The 23,151-nt window shown below is 42.4% G+C and overlaps 1 protein-coding gene and 1 long non-coding RNA gene across 2 annotated transcripts in view; one reads left to right on the top strand and one right to left on the bottom strand.

The window, feature by feature from the left end:
• Positions 1-23,151, bottom strand: part of sorcs3 (sortilin related VPS10 domain containing receptor 3) — a 646,076-nt gene that overhangs the window by 450,089 nt on the left and 172,836 nt on the right. The window lies entirely within an intron of this gene.
• Positions 18-22,912, top strand: LOC117525506. The gene is made up of 3 exons (XR_004565075.1): positions 18-146; positions 20,464-20,470; positions 22,902-22,912. It is a non-coding gene; the product is annotated as an uncharacterized LOC117525506 (long non-coding RNA).

Consider the following 23,151-nt stretch of genomic DNA (forward strand, 5'->3'; position numbering starts at 1 on the left):
GTGTCTCACTGTATGTATGCAACAGATTAGTTACAGTCAGGAGGCACCGAACGACCTACAGGGAATCCCCAACACCAATTAGACTTTTGTATTCCCTTGATTAAATGCCTGACCTTGAATCGGGACCTGCCTCATTTAATGACCAGGTCAGAACTTAGTCTGACAAAAATAAACGTCTTCCTTAAATAAGCACCGGACATTATGTGCATTAAAAAGATTACATTTGGTCCACTGTGGAGTTGTACCTTAAAATCCTAATGCCTGATTTATGCTTTTGCAACTCTGTAACTCCATGGACATGCAATGATGTTGATGGGTGCGTAGCCCTTTTAACGTTCTCCATATCGTCTTCATGCAATTTACCACAGGAACAGTTGCTTTTTCTGGATTAATTTGTCCCTCAGCGAGCGCCACTTCTTTTTACAATCATCAACCTCTAAACAAATGACACAGTACGTACAATTTCCCTCCATGAATTACAGGTCATTTCAGCGTGTTTTTCTGACTTTGTGTTGTAAAGTTGTTCATATTTGTGGACTTTTCTGCTAAACATATTTGATCGATGATTGAAATGTAATCATCAGGCAACTGCAAATATTATTAAAATATGACGGGGGTCATACCCAGTCGTACCCAGTGTCAATGCTGAAATTAATTTTGTACCCCTTTACAAGACACTTCCATACTGCTTTGTCCAGTATATGCGAGGAGTTTATAATGGAAATGCTGTTGTATGGCTGGGGGGGCCTGGCTGCCTTTTTGTTTCTGTCTTTTGTTTTTCCTTCCAGGTGGCTTGCATTTGGGACTGAGTGGCTGTGTAGCTGAGTTTATCAGGACCTCACCCTGATCACCTGAGGCTGATCACCTGCGGCTTGTCAGGACTCACAGCTGTGGTGCATCTACATGGATTGGAACATGGTGGCATTTAAGACTGGAGTACACAGTGTGTATTTGCCAGAGACTCGACCTTGTGACCAAACGGGTGAGATCGTCGTCTCGGGAGCCATCTCATCATCAGTGGATGCAGAGAACGTCCAGGTTTGATGCATGGTCTGTGAAAGAGGAGAGGGTGAGGTCTCACGCTCATCAGCACACTTCCTGAGGTACGTTAGATTTTGTGACTAACATTTATACAGTCAGTAAATGTGGTGTCCCTCACACCTTATTATATTGAGCTGTATGTTGGTCGTTTAAATCAGCTTCCACTGCAGTGAGTTTGTGAACTGGATGTTCCATGCCTGCAGGGTGGGAAGCTGATTAGTAATTAAGCCAGGAAGTGTTTGCTGTTTGTGCACCTTTGAGCGTTCTCTCTGTGTGTTGAGTGTGGACTCACATAATGATTCCTTCTTTCACAGACTCGGTTTGTCGCGGCCACCTGGGGGGTGTCGGCGGGGTCCTTGGGTCCGAACCAGTTCTGGCTCCGGACCGTTGGCGCTGCTGGGAGCGCACCGCAATCCACCACGCCAGACCACGCACTTTTATATTTTTCACAGCACTGTTATGTTCATTAAACTCTGTTATCCTTTGTACCGTGCTCTGCTTATTTTATACTGGGTCCTTCAAACGCTGGTCGGTTCTCCGGGCTGCGTCCGACACATAACAGTAGTCTCTGGCCAAACATCACGGACCCAGCGGTAGCAGAGACGGTAACGCGCCGGGAAGGCGGCAGCAGACGTTCAGAAGTTATCCGGATCAGTTGCGGGTGCTCTCCGCCCGGATGGTGCGCGTTGGAGAACCCATTACTGAATACTGATTTGAGCGCTCATGCAGCCGTGTTCCTGTGTGTGCCTTATCCGAGGGTCGTGGTGGAGTGTGACTGGCGACGGCTTCGCGTCACGCTCCGACCGGATAGAGGTTTAAACGGGAGCTGCAAGAGTGTGTCTGTAATGGGTGCACGCGCACGGCGGAGCTCTGTGGCACGGGTCACTGTGCTTCCCGTGTGACAGTTGTAGCCCCGTTTCCCCGGATGAAGATAACTACTGCGTCTGTTGTGTCAGCTCCGGTGTTATTTAGTTAAATCACATTTTTGGTTGTGTGTTACACAGAGCTGCGCACAGAAAGGCAGCATGAGTTTGTTTTCTCAGTTACCAAAGGGGGTTTTTCATTTTTAGCACTTTGGCTCCCTCTTTTGGTGACTGAGTCACATTACCGTCAAGCTCTTAAGTTGGAACAGGTGTGTTCCATTTGTTTGAGCTTGACGGTATACATCACTTATTAGTTTAGTGTGTGTTCATTTTGTGTGGGTGTTTTTTGAGTTGGTTTTTGTGTGGGGTTTTTATTTGTACACTATTTAGTGTCTGGGGTCGTGACCCTGCAGTTCTGTCTGGAAAAAAAAAGGACCCAAGCAACTTTATGTTAGTCTTAGTCTTTCTTTTTATTCTTTCAGTTTCACCTCCCAGGGTTTGATGGGACGGTCCCCTGGGGGTCATGGGGGGGTAATTGGGTTGTTTTTTCTTTTTTTTCTTTTTTTTTTTTTTTTTGTTATGCCCTCTCTTCTCCTCTGACTCCAGCCGGGTGAGCCGTAGTGTCGGCGTTGCTGGAGTGGTGCAGTTTGGTTATGCTGGGCGTTTCCCAGGTAACCTCTGCACCTGGGGGGGGGGGGTGTTTTTGTTTGTTGTTTCCCTGTTCCACCTCCGGCTTCAGCATGCCTTTGAGCCGTCTGCCATCGGCGTGGCTGAGGTTTGGGGCAGTGGGATATACCCGCAGCTGGTGGCTGGTTTAGAAGTCGGAGGAGTGGCGCTGTTTTGTGCCGTCTGCCATAACCGCTGTTCCACTCCTCCCGGTTGGCTTCTGGGGTATAGTCACGGTTGGTGACACTGGACGTGCTTCCAGTTTCCACTGCGCCAAGGGGGTGGGGTTGGGGTTGTTTTGTTTGTATGTTTTTTTTTTCTCCTTTTGTTTTTCCCCCCAGTTTCTGCCCTCAGGGTTTGACTGTGGTGTCCTCTGGGGGGAAAGGGCTGTGGGTCCATCTAGCCATAGACGGCCGGGGCTGGGTCCGTTGGTCATGAGGGAGGCGTCTCCTGGGGTTGATGGAATGGTCCTCTGGGAGGCGCTGGGAGTCCCCGTGGGTGACGTTGGATCCCAGAGGGACCTCAGCTGTGGTTATTACTCCTGGAGCTGGTGGGATGTCCTCTGGGGGGTGTTGGTCCCTACATGTCGTTGGGGGGGGGGGGGGGGGTGTTAGTGTTTTATTTGTTAGCTTAAGTTTGGGTTGTTTTTCTTTTCTCCCCTTCCCGGGGTTTGATGGAACGGGCCTCTGGGGAGGGGGGGGGGGGGGTTTTGGTTGTTTGTGTTTGTCTTTTTTGTTTTATGACTAACCAGACTGTGAACATGGTTGGACAAAGGCTGACCGCACAGGTTTAAGAACTCCTGGCCACACCTGTGCTAAGTGACTGACAGAAACAAAGGCAAAGATGCAGCCAGAGGAGAAGACATCAACCGTTCTGTTAGATGAAGATTCTGTTGGAAGATGAATGCGGATACGGTTTCCAGCCATGGTCCCTGGAGGAGGGTGTTTCTCCTGGGCCAGGTTTGTGTGGTCGCCGGGAGGCTTCCCGTGAGGGTGGGGTACTGTTGTATGGCTGGGGGGCCTGGCTGCATTTTTGTTTCTGTCTTTTGTTTTTCCTTCCAGGTGGCTTGCATTTGGGACTGAGTGGCTGTGTAGCTGAGTTTATCAGGACCTCACCCTGATCACCTGAGGCTGATCACCTGCGGCTCGTCAGGACTCACAGCTGTGGTGCATCTACATGGATTGGAACATGGTGGCATTTAAGACTGGAGTACACAGTGTGTATTTGCCAGAGACTCGACCTTGTGACCAGACGGGTGAGATCGTCGTCTCGGGAGCCATCTCATCATCAGTGGATGTAGAGAATGTCCAGGTTTGATGCATGGTCTGTGAAAGAGGAGAGGGTGAGGTCTCACGCTCGTCAGCACACTTCCTGAGGTACGTTAGATTTTGTGACTAACATTTATACAGTCAGTAAATGTGGTGTCCCTCACACCTTATTATATTGAGCTGTATGTTGGTCGTTTAAATCAGCTTCCGCTGCAGTGAGTTTGTGAACTGGATGTTCCATGCCTGCAGGGTGGGAAGCTGATTAGTAATTAAGCCAGGAAGTGTTTGCTGTTTGTGCACCTTTGAGTGTTCTCTCTGTGTGTTGAGTGTGGACTCACATAATGATTCCTTCTTTCACAGACTCGGTTTGTCACGGCCACCTGGGGGGTGTCGGCGGGGTCCTTGGGTCAGAACCAGTTCTGGCTCCGGACCGTTGGCGCTGCTGGGAGCGCACCGCAATCCACCACGCCAGACCGCGCACTTTTATATTTTTCACAGCACTGTTATGTTCATTAAACTCTGTTATCCTTTGTACCGTGCTCTGCTTATTTTATACTGGGTCCTTCAAACGCTGGTCGGTTTTCCGGGCTGCGTCCGACACATAACAAATGCATTGTGACTGGACAGGAAGTTTTGTCTGATATAAGCAAAGCTCCATTATATACAGTGTTTATTACATGAAAAACCATACAAAAGTATTGGGAGTTTTGTTTCTGTCCAGTCAGTGCAAATATCCGGAATATCGATGAAGGTTTAGTTTTACTTTTTCTGACCCAGTAACATTCTCACATACAAACTCCACACTTATAACCTGAACAGTATCTAAAGGACAAAAGCCATTGAACAACCAAATAGACCAACGTAGAAGAGCGTGAAATCTAAGATACATGTGTCACCAGTCTATCTCCAGCTAAGCGCTAAAGAACACTAGGAGGATGTTGCATCTGCATCACATCTGCATTTATACTGCGCTTTGACATTTTTGCAGCCTGCACCGGAGCTTTTGAACTGCAGAACTTGCGTGAAAAATCATTCTTTCCATTCTGTTCCAGTAAAGAAGGTCCAAATGATCTTTCTGCAATAATTTTGTTAAAAATATACAAAATTACATGTCACAGAGTTCAACTCAAAAAGTCTACACAGCAGCAAGATATAAACCCGAGGGGGGGGGGGGAATCATTTTTTCAATGAGAAAAACAACCCCACATGATCTGCCTGAACCAATCACTGCTCAGCTTGTACATCCTAGCAGCGTGTAAACAACATGGCGTCCCCAGCTGTGAGTGCCAGCTCACTGGCTAGAGAAGTGGAAATTAAATTCTTTTTCCACCTTGAATCCAGAAGGGATGATAAACCTGCCCCAATGACAGCAGTGAGGTGGATTAAGGTTGTTGATTGCTATAAATGATAGCAAAATTTAGATGGAAAAAGCCAAGAAATTCCCAAGGACATCAAGTTAAAGACATGCTTGATAGAGAGAAGTCCTTTCATGATGCGGAACACCCAGGTTCAGGTTTCATCCGACGTGTTATCGTTGATTAACTGATGTAAATTTGTTTGCCAAAGTACATTAGAAGAATATTTTGTAATATTTTTGAGCAAATTTCCCACAATGATAATGAAGGCAAACCACGAATGAAATGAACGAGTGGAATGAACATGAAGGAAAAAATAATTCCACCATGTCCACACGGGCCACATAGCCTACCAATGCTGTTTATTACCTTGACTGTGCATGAAATTCTAGTCCTTAACAATGTCAGACTGGTGTAAAAATCCTTTTTCTACATTAATTATTTGGTATTTTCTCTGCTTTGTTTGATCCATTAGGATATATTGCTGCTTTGTGATGGCCAGTACTATGCCCATACAGGCTACATTATACATCAGTACTCACTGCAGGGGAAAAGTGGCATCTGTTGGACATGGAATTCTTTCCCCTCAGGCTCAGTCCTTACACATGTATCTGTGGGCCTACATGGTCATATGATTTTTGTCATCTTGTACCCAAGTTAACTCATAATGATACTAGTACTACTACTTGTACTAGGCCTAGGCCTCCTACTGATCATGCTGATATGACAAACTATCTCCATGCATGCTATCTGCAGGAAATTTAAGAAAAATGTATCATAATAAAACTGCTGTTTCTGCAGCGTTGATGAATTTCTTTTAAAGAAGGAAGCGTTATGAAAATAATTAACATATGCAGGATCACTCAACATTCTAATAAATCCTGCTGTTTTTTAAAGTAAAACATTCTTGGATGGGTTCAACATGTTTAATGAGCCCCTGTCTGCTACTTATTTGCATAAGGTTTCATCCATTACAAAACATATGTGCACGAGGTAGATATGAAAGGGGAGCCATATACAATATTTCTTTTGAAATTTTGGGTAAAGGTAAATTCCCTTCATAGAGCAACCTGGTATAACTGGTCGATTAAGTAGTAAAAGCACTAGTGGGATTTTGGCACATTAATTGTAGCTGATTGCACTTGGTAAAACTTTAAAATTCAAAATATGGACAGGGCTCATTGTTGAGGAAATACTTGAAAGGCCCTGTTTACCTATTTAAAGGGTCTTCCTCTACATGTACATGGATGCTTCTGGTCACTGTAAAGAGCAGAGAACATACATACACCAGCCAAAAACAAAAACAAAACACACTTCTTAAGAAATGGCAGTACAGCTGGGTTGTCCTTCGGGCAATCTATGATGGTGAACACTGGACTTATATGGTTGCTGCATATTCTGGCAATACTTGTTCTGTTTTTTTTGTAAGCATGGCGAAAGCTGATTGTCACCTCACTGACTTTAAACGTTACTCGTGGATAGTACTATGGTCTGACATTTTTTGTGATTTGCTGTATCAATAATTTCATTTGGCTTAACAACCTTCAGATGACACCAGAGTGTGAGCAGATGGGATTTCCATTTAATAGAACAAAACACCTTCAGTAAACAGGGAAATCTCGTTTTCTCAACATTTTTTATTCCATTCAATTCATAAATACCCTTTGGGGGCAATGAAAAACTGCAGTCCCATTGAAGTGAATGGATGCTCAGCTTCTATGGACAAATGCATTAACCATAGACCATATAGGAAAAGGATTTCTTGAAATCTATGGCCTTGACTCTACGGGAATGTATGAGAAGTTAACAAAATCGAGTCAGTCGATTTGCGATTAGCTGATTCTGAACTAATTTGTCTTTGAAATGAACGTGTTCTAATGCATTTGTAGTCAAAGAAATGTTAACACAGCTATATATACGTAGTTGAACATTGAAGTTTTGACATTTTATGAATGTTAAACTTCTCTTGCAGTCTTAGAGAAATTGCCTCTGCTAGCCACTCAGGCCAGAGCCCGGTTTTTAGTTGACTGGTCAAAGCATTCACCTCCCATGCTGGAGATCGTGAGTTTACATCCCAAGAGGAGTGAGTGGGAGGAGACAACACAATACAGAAGCAGAGAGAGTACAAGCCGCTACATCCAGTCCACAAAATATGTGTCCATGAATCACCCAAACCCAGGTAATCTAGCCTGTTAGCCTTACTTGACATTTGTGCACATGTCTGGGCTACATTCGGCCTGCCCAAGTCACACTAATTTTGCCATCCTTTTACCCACTGATGGGTTGGCTGAGTGTCAGGCAAAGTTAGGCACTGTCAAGCTCCAAAACCAGTCCAAGCTTCAGATCTGCTCTTTGGAAACCCTATGGGCGACATCATGGATGGTTTGTTCGTTATTTATAAAGCCAACTATGCCAACCCCTCAGATGTAAATCCTGTACAGTCCCTGATGCCTGTTGGGCGAGTGCTTATCTCCAGATAACAACTCCTTAAACCATACAAAAAAGTCATTATTAACACCGTGGTCATTTAGTCATCAGATTTGGTCCAGTGAAGCTGTTCAACGTCCTTTGTTTGAAATTTTTTTTAAGGCCCCATTGTCCATCCCCACATAAAGCAGCACACAGTGCAACACAAGTTTTATAGATCATGTACAACCAGGGCTTAATTTGAGGGGGAGCAAGCCGGAGCGCGCTCCGGAACCTCTGACGTTTGTTCCGCCAGCTATTTATACTGGATCCGTGATCCGCCACCTCTCTTGACTAACAAAATATTTTAAAAAAATCACCGCGATTGCTCTCACTGCCAATCACACGCCGCCCTTCTGTATGCTGTGCGGAATTGCACCAAATCTGGCAACAGGTCCAGAGGCTACATTCGCTGTTTTGATCCGGATGTTGACCGTAGCCGCAGAGCTCCGTGGCCACCGAGAGAGGACTTGGATTCTTTGCGGGTCCCGCATCCGTACCCCCGGAGGCAGTGAGTGAAGGGAGAGCTGCGCATTGTGTTCTGCGTGTGTCTGTTTATAATCTTCTCGCACAGAAGAAAAAAGAGTGTTTACACAAGAGAGAAAAGTGAGAAAATGTTAATGCCTGTTTGAGAAAAGTGTGTAGTGAGGGGTTTTAAAGCCTTAAAACATCTATAATAAGTGTAAAAAATAGCGCTACTTTGCGGATTTCGTTTATCGCAGGTTATGCCGCGTTCACACCGGGCGCAATCAGACGCTACAAATTCGCGGGGGTTGCGTGGCGACGGACGTGCCTCCTTCGCCCGGTGTGTCGCTCTGCTTGGGTGGACTTTTGCTGCGAAAATTCGCCCCGGTGCGTCATCAAATAGGAGGAGCTTCCATTCCGCTCTGCGTCAAGTCATCATGACGGACCTTGATCACACAGAGCGAGTTGTTGTGAAAAGCTCCCAATACAGAGAGTATCATTATTTGCTGCAGGAGGTGCGTCTGGATGATGGCCGCTTTCAGTGGTGCTTCCGCCTCTGTGGGACCCAGTTTGAGGACCAACTGTCCCGTTCACGTGCGCACATGTAAACAATAAAAAAAAAAAACCGCTTCTTGCTGCAGCTCGCTCTTCCCCCAAAAAACTCTGTCATAATTGTGTTTAGAAACCAGTCACCATTTGTTTTATTATACATCTGTGTAGTTAATTAATAAAATATTCTCCACACAGATGATTCGCTCGCGCGCGCACGTAAAACGAAAGAAAGAAAGAAAGAAACTCTGCTGCTTGCTGTGAGGCTGCTCCTCGCGCTTTCCCAAAAAAACTCTGTCATAATTATCTTTAGAAACCAGTCACCATTTGCTTTATTATACATCTGTGTAGTTAATAAGTAAAATAATCTCCATGGATGATTCCCTCGTGCGCGCACGTAAAAAAAAGAAAAGAAAAAGAAACTCCACTCCCCGCTGCTGTGGGCCTGCTGCTCGCTCCAAAAACTCTGTCATGATTGTGAAATAAAGGACAAAAGAGACATAAGTCCTGCTCACAGGCTGCTACCAGATACAGCACATGTTCACATCTTCAGTCAAACTCCAGACATCTCCACATCACTACATATTCAGTCCCTGATTGGTCATCGCGGTGCGACGAGACAAAAAAGTTCAGATTTTGCAACTTGGGGAGGAGGGCAACACGACGTGATGCGACGCAATATCGCGCCACAAACACACAAAATGCTCAAAATTGCTTCACTCGCATCACTTCACTCGTGTTGCGCTGCGCGGTTTGGCGCCAAAACGCGTCCTTACATAGGGATTACATGGCAACCTGTGGCTGCAGTCACTCGTGTCGCGCCCGGTGTGAACGCGGAGAACGTAACTCCCGCGATAAATGAGGGACCACTGTACACAGGAATTTGTACTCTATCCGGATTTGGTGTGACTAGTGTTATTAGGCCTACAATACATGCCCAGTTTATTTTCGGTGTGGCGCACAATGTTGTTCGCAAGCCCCCCCCCACCCATCTTTTTTTTTCTGCACCGGAGCCACCCAACCTCTGCGCTCCGGGACCTCCCACTTTACAAATTAAGCACTGTGTACAACTAATGCAGCTGTTATTTTCCAGCAGCCATGTTGTGGAATTTGTGCAACTAAAGGGATGTTGGTTCAAAAGTGAGGTGTGGGCAGGTGGACTGCTAATTTGTAGAAGAAGAAAGTTATGCTAGTTATGCCACAAATTCATTCTAAACAATCACATGCTCCAATCTCAACAAAAAAAAAAGTCACTCATTCCATGTCTGCAAAGAGAGTGTATACTTCATCTGCAGGGGTATGAGAATTCATTAGAGACAGACAGCTTTTAACCATGTGGAGTCCAGGGTGTAATTGGCCGTTTTTCCACTACTTTTGGTTTTACATTCAAAATTTACCTTAAAAAAACTACTTTGCCTTGCTTGCTGTCATGTTTTCAGCACAGCCTCGCCTGTGTGACTTCATAGTTTTTCTTTCATTCTGACATACTATATTTCCACAGTGAACCCAAATTCACACAAAATGTAAAATCTGAATAGATTTTTTTTTTTTTTTTTTTTGCTGTGAAAACTCCAAATTGTTTAACAAGCCATTTTTATAGTTTAGAATGCAAATATAAATTATACAAATGTAACAAACAACAAAGTTATACACAACTGTTTACACTAAAATGGAGGAAATGCTTCAGGTATTTTTGTACAGCTATTTCCAAAACAATAAGATGTCACATAAATTATTTGTGTCACTCAAAAACAATTCCTATCCAAAACAAGATAGATTAGAGACAGGCCTCATCCACAGGAGTATCACTCCTCCTGTTGTCCACCTGGAGGCAGTGTTAGTACTTTTGGTCGTGTTTTTAGAAGAATGTCTTCAGCAACATGCCCACATGGATTGATGATCCACCCATGTGTGGTTGGTGATTTTTGATTGGCTTAGGTCATGTGTTTTCCACCGATGATAAAGGAGAAGGTGTGTTTTTTTTCCTCTGCTTTTGCTGCCCCAAGATGGAGCTCAACCAGTAAATGAGACTCCTGTTTGCTGCGGCTTTCTACAAATATGCGCACCAAAATTACCATAATATTCAGGAAAAAACATTCCGGAAATTATTAATCATGATTCAAGTTACACTATGCCTGTAGTTTGAAGATGGCACTTTCAACATGCATTCAAATGGAAAGTCAGAGTCTTGTGAATTTAACTGGAAGACCGCTTGATTCAGTCTTGCAACTTTTACGTGGAGACACATCAGACAACTCCAGAGGGTTAAACTTGCAGGAAACAACAAAAACCTGAAACATAGGATTTTTTTTTTTCTGTTTCCTGTGCTTTTCAATTAAATGTCTTCAGTGCATTTCATGCATGATGTAGGAGAATGATATTTATGACATCATGGCTTGCAAATGGCGTCAGTAATTATCTTTCACGTTAGCAAAATGTGGACGTCAGAATATTGTGTTATTATATAACGGCTGAGTGGATCCTTGTCATCAAAATATAAAAATGACATCATACAGATAGGTCAGAAAACAAGCAATAATAGAAAAAAATAAAGCAAGCAATATCAATTAAACAAAAAATGAATGCAAATATAATCATGGTCAATCTATGTTTTAAGTATATTTATAAATTAATTTAAAACTATTTACAGCAATATAATAATGTAAAATAATGAATTTAGCATTAATTAAATCAATATTGTTTATACTTTAATTAACTATATCATCTTGTTAAAACACACCAATAAAACCATATAGCCGACACCTCAACCCCAAACAAAACTAATTAATTCATTTAAAACATGAGGAATTCTGAGTTCCGTGTGGCGTTTTCTTCTCCATAGAATCCACCCTGAACATGGTGTGCAGCATTAAATCAGTTCTGCTGTGTATTTTAAGACGTGTTCTGGTGTACGAGTAATTAGCACGATTCTATCTCTCAAAATATTTGCTTTCAAACAATGGTAATATCTGAAACAATTCCAGCGGGCATTGGCGCTCTTCAGCATGCAGGATGCGGCACTAAAAATCTCCTTCGTGTCCAATTTTCTTTCCCGTGGTGCAGCTGTCTCCCCGGCAAGCTGTAGAAGTAGTGGAGCGAAGTAAACGCTATCTGACTGTCCGTGGAGGCATCACCGAGGGCTTCGCGCTTATTACAGTGCAAGCAAGGATGCAATGAAAACAAAGCGCGTGTCGACTCCCAGACTTTACTCCATCATGCTGTGTGCATGAAAAAAAGTGTGACCTGCTGAATTTCAGTCACACACAAATGCAGGCTTGTCAGTCATTGCTGTAACACTAAGAGACATGTGAACGTCTCACAAGTTCGCTCTGCATGTGGTTCTCTGACAATATAAGTGCAAGGTTTTTTGCCCCACTTCTTTTTCTTGTACTTTGTGACTTTTAGAGCAGTTATTAAATTCATGCTGGATTAATTTGGTGCATCGACGAACTGGGAGATGTTCAAAGTTTCTCCTTTTTCCTCTTAGGAAGGTATTTATACGTGAGCGCAGCGTGGCACACTCACTAATTAGGACACATTCCATTTGCAACAGTAAAAATAGCGACTGACACCATATGCGAAATGTTGTTTTTTCACATCAACAAATTACAAATTACAATTGTTAATTTTAAATGTATCTTCTGCAGTTAAGTATACAGTGGAACCTCAGTTTAAGAACATATTTTTTAATGAAAAATGCATGACTTTTCGAGCAAAGTCTTGGTTCATGAACACCTCCACCACAGTAGGTGGCAGTAATGATTGAGTTGCAATCACCAATAAACTCAAAAGAAGAAGCAAAGGTCCATCTTTGGATGTTTATGGGTTGGCGCAAGTGTACGTCACTGCGACTATACGTCACTTCTGGTGAAGTGATGTAAATGCAAAAGCGAGAATTTGTACTTTAGCGACCAGCCGCCCGATGAAAAAAAGCTTGGGCTGTATTGCTTGCCTATTGAAATCATTTGGTTTGGTTTTGTCTTTAACTTACTTCTAACAGCCTGCTGATAGCTATCATTGCCTGGAACGATGACATTTATACACCAAGCTGAGTTGAAATGAACCATTGTACAATAAAATGACTTTATTGAAGAGTCTGATCCCTTTGAAAAGTGAACAAATGACATGTATTGGTATTGAGCTCAACGAGGTTTTCATAAAATGGCCACCAGAGGGCGCTCGGTAAACTCCCGTCAATCCATTAAATCATATTGTTGGGACTCCACGTTGGTTCTCCTAACAGTTTACTTTGTTGTGGACATTAAAAGTTATGAGCCGTATCTTTTTTTCCATTAATCATACATTAAAGTAGACCTGCATTGAAATAAATGCAGTCAGATCTTTGGACCAAAAAATGACATACATTTACACATAAGAGCCTTCTGAATGTAGTAAAGTAAATATGCAAGCCCAGATCTGTCATTCAATGGAGAAATCTTCATTTTAAAATGAGAAATTCACAGCTAAATTTAGCCCTCCGCAAAACTGTCATCACATCCGGGACGCTACCGAGACATCAGGGAGAAGACCCTATCCCAGCATGCATTGCGCGCGCCAACTGTAATTTGTGGATTTACATCAGTTTGCATCTGCACCTTTTTATTGTCTTATACGGAAGGATCTACTTTTTTAAAACTTCATATTGTCTTGCGGTATGCTTGGTGAGTACACATTTCTTTTATTTGTGCTTGAAAATTATTTTTGGGGACTTTTTCATACGCCCGTTTGATTGAGTGGTGTCGCATTGAAAATCTACTGTCTTTCGCCTCCGGTTTACCGTCGCGGGCTACGGAGGCGAGACCCGCAAAGAATCCAAGTCATTAAAAAGATATAAACCTCTCTCAGCGGCCATGGAGCTCTGCGGCTCTGATTACTGAGACGTGCGGCGCTGCGGATTTTGCCGCAAGAAGTCTGTCCTTGTGAGCAACAGGTGTCACCGGCTGCTCCGCATCAAAATGGCGAGCGTAGTCTCTGGACTTGTGCCAAGTTGGCTGCACCTCCATTCAGTAGACAGAGCCGTGTCTGCGGCTGCACAGCAGACACGGGGATGTGAGTGGCCTGCGGTGGAATTTAACGAGCGCATGCACTCGGTAAGCGCATCAGAGGCAGGAGAGCGAGCTCGTCGGGGAAGAACGGCGCACGCTGTCGATGCCGCCGCTGTCAATGCCACCGCTGATCTGAGCATGCAGAGCTGTATCTCGCATTCATTGCAGCTTACTTTTGGATGGTGAAACCAGGATGTGTATAACTAACATTACTAACACATAAAATCAATTTCAATGCAGGATCGGACTGAAGGCGCGAGCGCGTCATCTTGTCCCCGATGTCATGGAAATGATCCGGATGTACAAACTGTTTTCGCGGAGGGCTAAATTTTAGCTGCAAATTTGTCAATTTTTCAACAAAGATTTATCCGCTGAATTACAAATTTGGGCTTACAGATTTACGTTACTGCATTCATAAGGGTCTTATAAATACATATCAGCTATTTCTTTCTGAAATCTGACCACATTTATTTCAATGCAGGTCTACTTTAAATGGTGCTAACGGGTGAAGCTACCAATAGCTAAAAGTGCTAATGCTGTTAGCATGAAACATTAAATCTGACCAGAGTTTCACTGCAACAGAGGCATCTGATCCATTCTGATGTTCTTTTGGTCTTTGCTGTACAGGTAAGGTGAAATAAAATTGTCTATTTTATTATAATTACTGTACAGTATTTTGTATAAGATACTATGGATATTCTTTGTATTTTAGGTGCCGTTATGCATGAAATCACATTAAAAAGGTAAAAACACAATGTTCCTTTTGATTAATCCATTTTACATTGTTTTATGGGAAAATTGATCTTGGTTTAAGAACTCGGTTTAACAACAAGTTCTAAAACCGAGGTTCCACTGTACTCTGAACAATTTCAGAGACCTATATTTCCATTTGTGCACAAAGAATTTCAGTTAAACTAAATGCACAACGTGGAATAAGATTTAAAAAAATAGACTTGCGTGAACATCCTAGATGTTTATACCACGTCCACACTAACTGATGTCAGTTACATTCCCCCTGCTGCCCCTCCTATCACAGGGAGGGCATGGCAAGCAGCAGCTCATTTCTGCAACAACTCTGCAATAAATAGAAACTGTGTAAAAAGAAATCAAAAACCGCTTCTTATCCAGTGGACAGTGAAATTAAATTGTACAATGTGTTCCATGTTGTAGCATCTTCCAAATATCTGCACACTGAAGGTAATCAGATCAGATTGTGTGTGTGGTTTCTGGACATATTGTACAGTCGAGCACAACTCGGCTGAAATCCTTCACCCGAGGCAAAACAAATAAAAGCATGTTCCTTTGTCACACGTGCTGCAGGCTGGTATTAGAGACAGAAGGACGTCAGCTTTATTGTGCAGACAACTGCTCAAACACATTTTTCTAGTGATAGAGATGTCATTAAATGGGAAATAAGGTGAAATATCAAAGCTAATATGCTGCACATAAGGAAAAAAATAATGCAAAACCTCTACATTTCTATGGAACATGTTTAAAGCTGCAGTGTGTAGGATTCATTGCCATCTAGTGGTGAGGTTGCAGGTTGCAAGGAGTTGATGGTCTAGTGGTTAAGCAGTGGGCTTGAGACCAGGGGATCCTCGGTTCAAACCCTGTCTGGCTGGAGAACCACTAAGGGCCCTTGGGTAAGGTCTTTAATCCCCAAGTTGCTCCTGGTGTGTAGTGAGTGCTTCGCATGGCAGCACCCTGACCTCTGTGTGTGAATGGGTGAATGTGAGACATCACTGTAAAGAATTTTAGCTTCCAATATAGATGGAAAAGTAGCAGATATACTGTAACTACAGTCCAATTGCCACTTAATGCCATCGCTGCGTTGTTTTGTTTTCCCTTCTTTAGCAACGGGGACTCATGCTTCTTTTCTTTCTCTTGTTTTAAACAATGCGTTTGATTTTCAATCTTTACACAAATGAGGGTTCTCTAATTTGTTTTCCTGCACAAGCAACCAGTAGACGTTCTACAGGGGAGAAACGACTGATTCCACTTCTTTTAGTGAAGCTTAGTGGCCGGTGATCACTTTAGTATTTCTTCTGTTTTTGCTGTTGTTTAATGCAGACAAATTATACCTTGTTTGTTGTCTTTCTGCCACCTGACTCTGTTTTTTTTCTCTCTCTCTCTGTTTGAGGTGCAGCTCCATCCAGAAGTGGGAGTGGGTGTCTTCTTCTGCAAGCCTCCTATCCTGGATGCCAGCATAGACTCCCAAAAACTTCCTGTATATTTGCATTGTCAAGTGTGTCTGTAGCATGGCCCAAGCAGAGGGTCACCCCTTTGAGTCTGGTCTGCTTGAGGTTTCTTCCTCAAATCTTCGGAGTTTCAGAGTTTTTCCTTCCCACTGTCGCCTGTGTGTTTGTCTAGGGGTTGGTACGGTTAGACTTGTGTGAAGCACCTTGAGGCAGCCTTGGTGTGATTTGGTGCTATATACAGTAGTGTTCAGAATAATAGTGCTATGTGATAAAAAGATAATCCAGGTTTTGAGTATATTTCTTATTGTTACATGGGAAACAAGGTACCAGTAGATTCAGTAGATTCAATAGATTCTCACAAATCCAACAAGACCAAGCATTCATGATATGCACACCCTTAAGGCTATGAAATTGGGCTATTAGTAAAAAAAGTAGAAAAGGGGGTGTTCACAATAATAGTAGCATCTGCTGTTGATGCTACAAACTCAAAACTATTATGTTCAAACTGCTTTTTTAGCAATCCTGTGAATCACTAAACTAGTATTTAGTTGTATAACCACAGTTTTTCATGGTTTCTTCACATCTGCGAGGCATTAATTTGGTTGGTTTGGAACCAGATTTTGCTCATTTACTAGTGTGGCTTGCGGCCATTGTCTTGTTGAAACACCCATTTCAAGGGCGTGTCCTCTTCAGCATAAGGCAAAATTACCTCTTCAAGTATTTTGACATATAAAACTGATCCATGATACCTGGTATGCGATATATAGGCCCAACATCATAGTAGGAGAAACATGCCCATATCATGATGCTTGCACCACCATGCTTCACTGCCTTCACTGTGAACTGTGGCTTGAATTCAGAGTTGGGGGTCGTCTCACAAACTGTCGGTGGCCCTTGGACCCAAAAAGAACAATTCTACCTCATCAGTCCACAAAATATTCCTCCATTTCTCTTTAGGCCAGTGATGTGTTCTTTGGCAAATTGTAACCTCTTCTGCACATGTCTTTTATTTAACAGAGGGACGTTGCAGGGGGTTCTTGCAAATAAATTAGCTTCACACAGGCGGTCTTCTAACTGTCACAGCACTTACAGGTAACTCCAGACTGTCTTGATCATCCTGGAGCTGATCATGGGTGAGCCTTTGCCATTCTGGTTATTCTTCTATCCATTTTGATGGTTGTTTCCATTTTCTTCCATGCGTCTCTGGTTTTTTTTGTCCGTTTTAAAGCATTGGAGTTCATTGTAGATGAACAGCCTATAATTTTTTGCACCTGCGTATAAGTTTCCCCCTCTCTAATCAACTTTTTAATCAAACTACGCTGTTCTTTCTGAACAATGTCTTGAACGTCCCAGGTCCTCAGGTTTTCAAAGAGAAAAGCGTGTTCAATAGGTGCTGACTTCATCCTTAACTAGGGGACACCAGAGTCACACCTGTTTGTTCCATAAAATTGACAAACTCACTGACTGAATGCCACACTACTATTATTGTGAACACCACCTTTTCTACTTTTTTTTTTACTAATAGCCCAATTTCATAGCCTCAAGAGTGTGCATATCATGAATGCTTGGTCTTTGTTGGATTTGTGAGAATCTACTGAATCTACTGGTACCTTGTTTCCTGTGTAACAATAAGAAATATACTCAAAACCTGGATTAATCTTTTTAGTTACATAGCACTACTATTATTCTGAACACTACTGTAATTAAATAAATTGAAAATGATTGAAATTTTGTTGACACACTTCGGCTGCATTAGGTTACTATATAAACATTGCAGCCTCCATGAGGGGGCGCTCTTCCATGTAGATACAACTGTCTCAGTCTAATCCTACACACTGCAGCTTTTAGCCAAAGACCCTCTATAACTGAAATCTGGACTGAATTGGAAATCTTGCTCATTGAGGCATTTTAGAAAAGACCATTAGTAGATTATTTTGAATCAGATATTTTTTCTAATCTTTTATTTCAGAATCATCTGGTGTGCTCTCTTGAAACACATTATCAACACACATCATTGCAGGGATTGTCCAGTAACTAAGTGCAAACACTCGACAGCACAGCTCAATTTGCTGCAAAATAAAAGGACATACTGCTTCAAAAAGCTGAGAACCTGTTACCAAATTATTATGATGAAGACAGTTGATGCTGTTGAATTGTCCTTGGGAATAGGCAGCCCAGGGATAATAAATTACAATAAATAGCACTCTATTTGGGAATGTGGGCAGCCCATGGAGGATCTTAGTGATATCCAAGCATGCTCAAATTCAAACACATTTCATTCATTCATTCACTAAACTCGCTTATTCCAATCAAGAGTCAATGGGTGGTTTGGAGCCCATCCCAGCAGTCAAAGGATGAGAAGCAGGGTACACCCTGGACAGGATGCCAGACTATTTCTCATATATAGACAAACAACCCATTCATGTATGCATGTGCATCTATGGTCAATTTGAAGTGTGCTTGGTAATAGGAGGAAGGATCGAGTGGGAATTGATCCAATGACCTTCTTGCTGAGAGACACCAGTGCTAACCACTAATCCACCATGCCACCAAACATATTTCAGACAGACACATTTGGGGTGTCCATTTGACATTTCATGAAAATCTGATCCTTTTTATTATTATCACAAGCACAAGAATCAACACTTTGTTGAGTAAAATGGGCGGTCCTTAGATGATCTTGCTGAAATCTGACCACATTCAGATTTGAACATGAGATACACTCGTGGCATATCAAATGCAAATCTAGTGAAAATCAGATACATTTTGTTCAGATTATCTTGAAACCACAATATAATCAATACCCTGTTCAGTAAAGTGGGCGGTCTTTTAAGGGTCTTGGTGAAAGTTCAAACTCATCTGAGAAACATTATTTGAGATGTGCACTTCCAATTTGGTAATAATCTCATATATAATCTCATATATTTTGTTCATCTTATCATAGCTACAAGAATAAAACTGAATTGAATTGAAAATTGAATTCTACCAGGCCCATTAAAATGGGCCTCATAGACCTGCTTCTATAGAAGGTTGTGGTGAAACCAATCATGCTCAAATTCAAACTCAACTGAGATACACCGATTTGGGATATCCAGTTCCAATTTGATGATAATCACATATACTCTGTTGCAATTATCTTGGATACATGACTCAAGAATCTCTTCAGTAAAGTGGATGGTGCTTAGAGAGTCTTGGTGAAACCTGACCTTGGTAAACTTCTAACTAATGTGAGATGCACTCATTTTGGATATTTAATTAAATTTGGTGACAATCTGATTTATTTGTTCGAGTTATCCTGGCCACCAGAGTGTGACTGATGCATGAATGTACCCATGCACTGATGACTGCATTTCTCCATCCACCTTTTAGCATTTTCGATGGCGCAAACTCAGGAGCGCATATTACTCTGAAAGCTGAAACACATTCCTATTTCCAACCTAAACATATGGGTTCCTGAGCATTTTTTTAACAGCAGATATATAGTTTGTAATTACAGGAATATTCTGCATTTCTCCAAAAATGAGTAACAGGAATTGGTTGTAGAGTCTGTCATTTTCATATTCACATTAATGCTTTTCCATGATTTCTCTCATAGTGCTGATTAAGTCGTACTTTCCCGTGTCAGCAGCAGAGAGAGAGAGAGAGCTTTAACTGGAGGCATACCCGTATGTCACTGTGATCTGGAGGACAGCTGATTAACACCAGATTCCATCTCACACTCTCAATTATGGCTTTCCCTCTGATGGCGTCTCCTGTCTGGAGGTAGATGATACATAGAAATGTGTGTGTGTGTGTGTGTTGTGTGTGTGTGTGTGTGTGTGTGTGTGTGTGTGTGTGTGTGTTTGTGTGTGGTGTGTGTGTGTGTGTGTTGTGTGTGTGTGTGTGTGTGTGTGTGTGTGTGTGAGGTGGGGGAATACCCTGAAAAACTGATGCCACAGACGGACTAAAAGCATCAGAAGTGAGCTGGGCATAATAAAAGCTGCAGTATGTTGGTTTTTGGGGGCTACTATGTGATCCATCACTTGCTTGATCTGACAGCTCGTGTTGAGAAAAAGCAGCCTGCTGATGGCTCAGGGGCTTGCGTTCATGACATCTGCTGTGATGACGTTGAAAGAGCAGATACTAGCCATTACCAGTACACACACCACCTGAGTGATTGACTTCATTTGGGGAATCATACGAGGTCAAAGTGTTTTTTATTTATTATATTTTAATGATGACAGAAACTGTAATTGTGCATGAGATAAAAGCTTTAAACGTCTTTGCTCTGGCACGGTTTTATTTTTAGAATTCTCTAAAGTTACAAAAGAGTAGGGGTATGAAAGGGGTCATATATAAATCTGTTCAGCAACATAACCTGTGATCATGCATTTTAAAGACATTATTTATAGTTTGCAGGGAAGGGGGTGCACAGAGGTGATGCTTCCTAAAAAATTCCCACTTTTAAGTTTTGTTGTAAGAACACCTCAACTCGTCACGCCATGGCGCCAGAGTGAGCTACTCTAACAAGCACAACTTCTTGCTCAGGAATCAGTATGGGACTACAGTGCCTTAGTAACAAACCATTTCTGTTTCTTTCAATCAAAAGGACCTGCTATTTGCCACGGCCTCTCTTCCTTCAGAGAAAAGAAAAATCCTTCTCTGTACCAGAAACCGTGTTGCTCACAGAGCAAGTTGGAATCAGGTACAGATGTCTGTGACATATGTCACAGAACCCGCGGAATCTGTCTGAACATAGGTTCAACAAATTCGGCCAACATCTCCTCACACAAATACAGACTTTTATTTTCTGTAAATGATGTTTGAAGCCTGCATTCGGTAAGCCCAACTGTGTTATGAAGCAGTGTAGTCATGTATCACCTTGCTAGCACACATGGTGGAGTCAAAGGAGGGACAGCTAGCCATGGTGCAGTGTTTCATTGATAATAAAAATGAAAGCTGGCCAAACAAAAAGTAAATGGCAAATGGACTGCATTTATATCTGAAAGCGCATTACAAATAATGCGTCACAGTCACCCCGCACTACACAACGGGAGCAACTAGAGGATTAAGGACCTTGCCCAAGGGCCCTTAGTGAGTTTCCGGTCAGCTGGGATTTGAACTGAGGATCCTCTGGTCTCAAGCCCAACACTTTATCCACAAGACCATCACCTCCCCTAAAAGTAGAAAAATCACAGACCCATTCATGTACGCATGTGCATCTATGGTCAATTTGAAGTGTCTTTGGAAATAGGAGGAAGGACCAAGTTGGATTTGATTCAATGACCTTCTTGCTTTGAGACAACAGTGCTAACCACTAATCCACCATGTCACCAAACATGTTTCAGACAGACATTTGGGGTGTCCATTTCAAATTTCATGTAAATCTGATCATTTTTGTTAAATAATCACAAGCACAAGAATCAACACTTTGTTGAGTAAAATGGGCGGTCCTTAGAGGATCTTGGTGAAATCTGATCGCACTCAAATTTGAACATAAGATACACTCATGTGGCATATCAAATGCAAATCTGGTGAAAATCAAATACATTTTGTTCAGATTATCTTGAAACCACAATCGATACCTGTTCAGTAAAGTGGGCGGTCTTTTAAGGGTCTTGGTGAAAGTTCAAACTCATCTGAGAAACATTTATTTGGGATGTACACTTCCAATTTGGTAATCTCAGATATTTTATTAATCTTATCATAGGCACAAGAATAAAGAATCTCTTCATTAAAATGTGCCTGGTAGACCTGCTTCTATAGAAGGTTGTGGTGAAACCCAATCATGCTCAAATTCAAACTCAACAGAGATACACTTATAAGGGATATCCAGTTCCAATTTGATGATAATCACATATACTCCGTTGAAATTATCTTGGATACATGACTCAAGAATGTGTTCAGTAAAGTGGGTGGTGCAGTGTCAAATATGATGAGAGTAAACTATGTTTATTGCCCCAAGTGAAGGAGTTTAAGTATCTCAGGGTCTTCTTCACAAGTGGGGGTAAGTTGGAGTGTGAGCTCAATAGATGCTGTGCTGGGCCATCATGGTGAAAAAGGAGCCAAGCCAGAAGGCAAGACTCTCAATTTACCAGTCGAGTTGTGCTCCTATCCTCACCTATGGTCAGGAGCTTTGGGTAATGACAGAAAGAAAAAGATCACAGATACAAGCGACAGAAATGCTACTCGTCCGTAGGGTATGTGGCTTACACTCCTAGCAGGGTGAGAAGCTCAATTATCCAGAAGGGACTTGGAGTCAAGCCTCTACTTCTTCACATTGAAATGGAGTCAGCTGAGGTGGTTTGGGCATCTCATGAGGATGACCCATGGTCGTCTTCTGGGGGAGGTCTTCCAGGCTCAGCCAACTGACACCCCTGGGAAGACCAAAGACACGCTGGAGGGATTCTATTTGGGGAAGCCTTTGGATCCCCCAGGAAGAGTTTTAGTACTTGGCCAAGGATAGGGAAGTATGTTGAGCAGCTTGGTCTCCTGTCACCACGACCCGGGCACAGATAAGTGTCGGAAAATGAATGAATCAGTGAACTGTGTTTTGTTAAGTATTGAAGCAAAGACTTTTTGTGGTGTCATCACAGCAGACTGACATCTACTACTGACATCAAATTACTTGAAGGACAATACTGTAATATTATGATTAAAAGCAATTCTTTTGACTTCTATAGCAAGTAATATTAAAAAAAAATTATTAGAATTCAATTTTAAAAACTTTTATCAGCACACGTGGTCACTGAAAAAGGCACGGTGCTGGCCCACATGTACGTTTCTCTGCGCTAACGTCATGATAATGATCATGTGCAACTGATGCACATATTTAAATCATGTATGAGGGTAGGCGAAAAGTTCTAAGGCTCCCCATGAAGGAGTAATGCATTAACTGCATTATACTGAGCCTTAGAACTTTTCAGCCTACCCTCGTAAATCCAACAGTTCATAACCTCTCTGGGGAGGTGATGGTCTAGTGGTTAAGGCATTGACTTGAGACCAGAAGATCCTCAGTTCAAATCCCAGCCTGACTGGAAAATCACTAAGGGCCCTTGGGCAAGGTTTTTAATCCCCTATTGCTCCCGGTGTGTAGTGAGCACCTTGTATGGCAGCACCCTCACATGGGGTGAATGTGAGGCATTATTTGTAAAGCGCTGTGAGCATCTGATGCAGATGGAAAAGCGCTATATAAATGCATTCCATTTACCATTTATTTCCATGTTTGTTATTATCCACACAAACCCCAATAATAA

Source organism: Thalassophryne amazonica, chromosome 15, assembly GCF_902500255.1.
Source record: "Thalassophryne amazonica chromosome 15, fThaAma1.1, whole genome shotgun sequence".
Lineage (NCBI taxonomy): Eukaryota > Metazoa > Chordata > Actinopteri > Batrachoidiformes > Batrachoididae > Thalassophryne > Thalassophryne amazonica.